Source organism: Pinus tabuliformis, chromosome X (assembly GCF_031772625.1).
Source record: "Pinus tabuliformis cultivar Carrire ecotype Pingquan chromosome X, CPIR1, whole genome shotgun sequence".
Lineage (NCBI taxonomy): Eukaryota > Viridiplantae > Streptophyta > Pinopsida > Pinales > Pinaceae > Pinus > Pinus tabuliformis.
Genome location: NC_142308.1, coordinates 501,459,017 through 501,464,606, shown reverse-complemented (window position 1 = coordinate 501,464,606; position 5,590 = coordinate 501,459,017). Strand labels below are relative to the sequence as shown.

The window sequence follows — 5,590 nt, the reverse complement described above, 5'->3', positions numbered from 1 at the left end:
ATCTGCACCCCTTCCAGTGGGGCCTTTCCTTTAGTCATCATTTCCTACTTGTATGATGGGGCCCCATTGGACCCCACTCTTCTCATTTGTTGGGCCAAGGCCTGCCCGCACCTACAGAGCTCTGCTAACTGGGCTCTGCCCTCCACCAGAGTTTGTGACAGAGGTTCCAAAAGCTCTGAACCCTAGCTCAAAAACTTGCCATCGAAGATCGCTCAGTCCTCTTTGTGGTACTTATTGAATAGTGGAAAACGATTAAATTAGACAAACATATTAAATAATTCATATAAATTTCTCTTCTAAAAGGGTATAAAAATTCCCTACTAAAGCTCCAAAATCCTCTTCAATAACTAAATTAAATTATTTTTTAATTGAATGTCTTCGTAATTCCTTATTAAATCCTTAATTTGTGTATATTCTTTGAAAGGAAATCAAAATTTGAAATTTTTTTATAAGAATTTATTTGCAATTGCAATTTTTAGAAGTTGATATCTTTTTATATCTTCTATCTCTAAGTGGTATACTTAAGCTTTATATTTTCTATGTGAGGTGGTAAACCTGAGCCAGTAGACTCATCATTAGATCCTCTGAGTAATAACATATAGTTTTCATATTCAAATTCATATTTCCATATTCGCTATATCAAGTGGTAGACTAGAGCGAATAGACTCATCATTAAAGCATTGATCCTATGAGCAATAACACAATTTCGATATTCATGTTCTCGTTATTTTCGTATTATATTTTTAAATCAATTTATTTTGAATGAGAACATGATTTTCTTAAAGCCATTCAAACGACATTGAAAAAATGGGATATCTTTTAATTAATTCAATCTCATCCTTGTATATTTATTTAGAGCGTTCTTATTTATTAGTCCTTGCCTCTAACATAGCAAGGACTATAGCGTTCGATCTAGCATTAACCAACTATTAGTTCTTCTGTTGACCGTAAATTTTCAGTGTTTAAGTGATTTTAAGGAAAGCTTATTACTGGCAATTTGGCTCCAAAATATTTTAACCAAACTTTCGATTTCACCCTCTTATTGCAAGCGTCTCTTGCTCCGATGTGATTTTAGTGAGGGAAAGGTATTTTAGCCTAAGCTTTTTCTTTCTTCCACACTTGTTTACACTTGTCACCATTGCATGCTGGCATGATTGTTCAGAGCAGTGAACAGGTGGTGACTGTCTGTGAGTCTTTTTGCATGTAGTCACATTGATAGAGGCCTCCTCTGGTTGCATCAGAGCATAGTCGGTTCTGATTGTTTGTGAGTCTTTTTGCATGTAGTCACATTGATAGAGGCCTCTTTCGGTTGCATCAGAGCACAGTTGGTTCAATTCAATTCGCATCCAAGCCAGCCGGTTCAATTCGCAGAAGAAAAGTAGAGAAAGACAAGAGCCTAATTGCACTTCTTCGTTGATCCACTGTCACCTATCTTATCCTGTTAATCTGTGCCTGGAGGTACAATTTCGAAATTCAATTATTTGTCGCCTATCTTATCCCGTTAATCAACGCCTGGAGGTACAATTTCGAAATTCAATTATTTTTTTGTCAGCCTAAAAAACCATAACTTTTCATTATAAAAATGATTACAGTAGCTTGTTTTTGTTATGCTTCTTCAAAAAACAATTTTGAATTTCGAAATTCAGTTAAACAAGTTAAAACGCTTTACGAAAAGGGCAAAAACAATACTGTAATTACATTAGAAATGAGGGCACATCGACGCAACTATAAAAAAATAAGGCATGTACGTTTTACCCCATTAATCAGATGAAATCATTAAAACCCTATAACAAAAAGGCTACATAAGAATGCATTCGTGAGCAAAAATGCCCCATTAAAGCTCAAAATAAGTAAAAGCGTGCCCTTTTCTCACTAGCAACAGAACCTATAATGTGCTTGTTTACGTGAATGAGAATCGAACCCATGGCCAACATTGTTTTTTGTATCGAATACTAATATAGACCATTATTCATAAGAGAAACAATTTCTGATGAAATTAACTGAAGTTTCCAGCAATCTTGACCTCGTATCAACCCCATACCAAAATCCAACAAATTCAGGGCCAAATAGGTCAGATGGGTAGAGAAATGGGTACCTGTGTGTGTGTCTCAGGATGAGAGATTACTTCCTGTGCTAACTAGATGCTCTCATGCTCTCGCCGTTCTCTGGGCTTCAGACTTACATGTATTCTATGGCCAACGATAGCGAAAAAGGGCAAATGAACGAATACAATATCGGATAGTCCACCTATGGACCATATTCAGACACTCTTCTTCTTTTCTGCATGGCAGAGTCTCCCGGTGTGATGACAAGGCCATCAGTTCACTGATTTCCATGTGCAGGCTTTTGTTGCAAAGAAATATCTAGCTCAACTTTCACTTACCACGTTAATCTACTTTCTGGGAACCTTGCAGTCCGCTGCATTGACTCTTGTTATTGAACACAAGCCTTCTGTATGGGCTATAGGATGGGACATGAACCTTCTAACTGTTGTTTACTCTGTATGTCTTCCATCTGCATGTGAACTAAGTAGTTTCATGATTTGATTTATAGACAAATGCAAGATTTCTGGAATACTAATAATTTGATTGCAAATTTACCATAAGCAGGGAGTTGTCGCCTCTGGAATTGCATATTATGTACAAGGTCTGTGCATGGAATTAAAAGGACCTGTATTTGCCACAACATTAACCAATATACGTAATGGTGGGTTTAGAAACCCATGCCCTCTTCCCTCTTCCCTCTTCAGCAGCCTCCAGGCACAAACCGGACATAGAAGAACCACTGAGTATCGCTTGTAATGCTCCTTAGTTTTTCCACGGTAGGGGGATACCTTCGAACAGCTACCTGTGGGATGAGGACATCAGGAACGATGAATTGAGTAACCGAAGTAGGCATGGGATGCGAGGGTACAAGTGGATCTCATTTAATTTTTTGACACGTTGAACATGCAAAAGAGATAGAGGTAAAGATGTTGGGTATGCAAGAAGGACGAGAGGTAGGCAAGTGGTAAAATTGCGGGCCCACAGGATTTTACATGTTTGAAATATATTTTTGTATTATACATTTTTTTTTCTTTGCATGTGTTACAGGTGTCTTTTTTATTACTAGGCTGGAGAGAAATATCCAAGTAAGGATGGGAAGTTCAACAGCCGTGGTCACCAGCTGACTGACTTCCTGCAATGCAGGGTGTAAAGGATGGATGTGAGTTCTTCCTGCGCTATTCTCTTTTTATAATTAATGCCCACTTAGTTTAACTTCAGTAATATGGTGCCAGTTTCCCAGATGGTTGGATGAAATTATGGAAGAAATTTTCCGCTTTTCTCATGAAGCTATGAAATATATACAAATTTTGGTATTTGGATAAGATTTTCCTGCATTGTTTTTAGGATCATGTGAACAATCCTTACTCTCATGCAAGCGTGGGTTACAGTCTCTGTTCATGTAATTTCATATTCAAAGTCTTTCTTTTAGCATGTTGAGCTTTCTATCATTGCCATACTTTTAGTGCTGGGACCATATCTGAATTGACAGTCTATGTCTCTATTCTCAGTTTTTTATATGTTTTCTTGTTGTTTGGTGTTAGAGTTCTCGATATATCATAGAGGTCTCAAACAGTCTTCTTGGTGTATTCAAGTATAAGTTTCAAAAATTCTTCATGTTGTATTCAATGATAGGTCTCGAACAATGCCCATGTTGTCGAAGTGGAGAATCGTGATCTTTTTCACCAGGCTGGCAAGAGATTTAATGATATGCAGGGGTGTATTGAGAAGACAGATTGTAAAATTTGAAAATTTGGATTGAATGCAACTAGGTCTTTTCATCATCGTTGTGTTTCACATTATTTGGGTCCTTATAACTTTTAGTTGAGAAGTCTTTCACTTGTGCATTCAATTTGATTTTGTCTCGTATGTTTTGCTAGATATTATACATGCAGTAAAACCATGCTAGGCTTGCTTGGATACGAGGAACAAGATGCTAAAACGTTTGCTTCATGGGTAAGTTGAATGTCATGTGAATAAATTTTCTCAACTTGTTACTTTTCACCTTGAATCATATCATTGTTGTAACACTGGCTAATTGTTCAGGGAATAGACTACTTGAAATATGATAACTGCTATCATGATGGCACAGACCCCCAGGAGAGGTATATATTATTTGTGCTATGTTTGATCGACAAGGTTTCATAGATGGGTCTAAACATTATATAGAATGGGCATTGAACATTTATGGAAAACCTACAGGTACCCAAAAATGAGCGAAGCTCTTAGTAATGCAGGTTGTCCTATATATTATTCGATGTGTGAATGGTAAGATGCATTTGTAAATAATATTGATTCTAATCAAAGACGAAACATCCCTTAGAAGCTTGGTTCTTCTGCGAATTAGATATTACAGGTTGTCTTTGTTTGATTCTGCAGGGGTGAAGAGAATCCTGCAACTTGGGCATCAAAGCTTGCAAACAGCTGGAGGACTACAAAAGACATTCAAGACAATTGGGACATGTAATGGATATAATAGGTTCATATGGAGAGTTTATTGTCTTATAAAACATTGAAACTGAAAAATATACATTCCTATGTATGATATATATTTAATCCCAGTTTATGAATGTTGTTGAATGTGAATTGTGTCTTACAGCATGACATCTAGGGCTGACTAGAATGACCAGTCGACAGATTTTGCAATGCCTGGTGGATGGAATGGTAAATTAATAACCCTATTGATATCATATAAATCGTTATGAAACTTCTGCTATTATCAATGATAAACTCTAATCTCTCTGTCTAATTTAAGTTTTTTTGGTCATTGCTTGAATTAGATCCTGACATGTTGGAGGTTGGAAATGGGAATATGAGCACTATCGAATACAGGTCACACTTCAGCATATGGGCTCTGATGAAGGTAACAAATGGTTCGCAAATAAACTTGAATAAACAGCCTGGAAGTCAATAATATCTATGCAAAAGAATGCTAAAACAAAATAGAATAGGAAAAATAACATTACCAAAATAGAGTGTACATAAAATAATTGACTGAAAGTCAAAGAATCGCCCCTCCTATAGGTTTAATTCCAATGTTTCATGATGATTTAACTGATAGATCGCCCCTCTGTATATGTTTAATTTCAATGTTTCATGATGATTTAGATGATAATCTTATATACTGTAAGCACCCCTTTTGATTGGATGTGATATAAGGTTTGCAACCTCAGAGACATTAGAGATTCTAAACAACAGTGAAGTCATCAATGTCAACCAAGCTTAGCTTGATAAAATTTAGAGATTTTTCAGTATGAATTTCAATGTTTATTTTGACTTGAATGATATCTTTTGGTTCTTTTCGCTTTGTGTAGATCCATTAGGACTTCAAGGGAAGAAAGTCGACAAGCAAGGGGATCTTAAGGTACATAATTCTTGCATGTTGAATATTTAGTTTCCGTCAAAACTGATTCTTTGTCAGTATTCTATTTACCACATGTACCAGTGAGTAATAGCAAAGGTTGCTGTAATTTCTGTTCATCTACTTGTGTTTGTTCTCTATGCAGAACACCTCACCTTCTATGTAATTTACTTACAGTTTCCCTGAT

General features: G+C 36.3%; 1 pseudogene; it reads left to right on the top strand.

The window, feature by feature from the left end:
* Positions 1-2,249: 2,249 nt before the first annotated feature.
* On the top strand, positions 2,250-5,268 carry LOC149140882 (alpha-galactosidase-like; annotated as a pseudogene).
* The last annotated feature ends 322 nt before the right edge of the window (positions 5,269-5,590 follow it).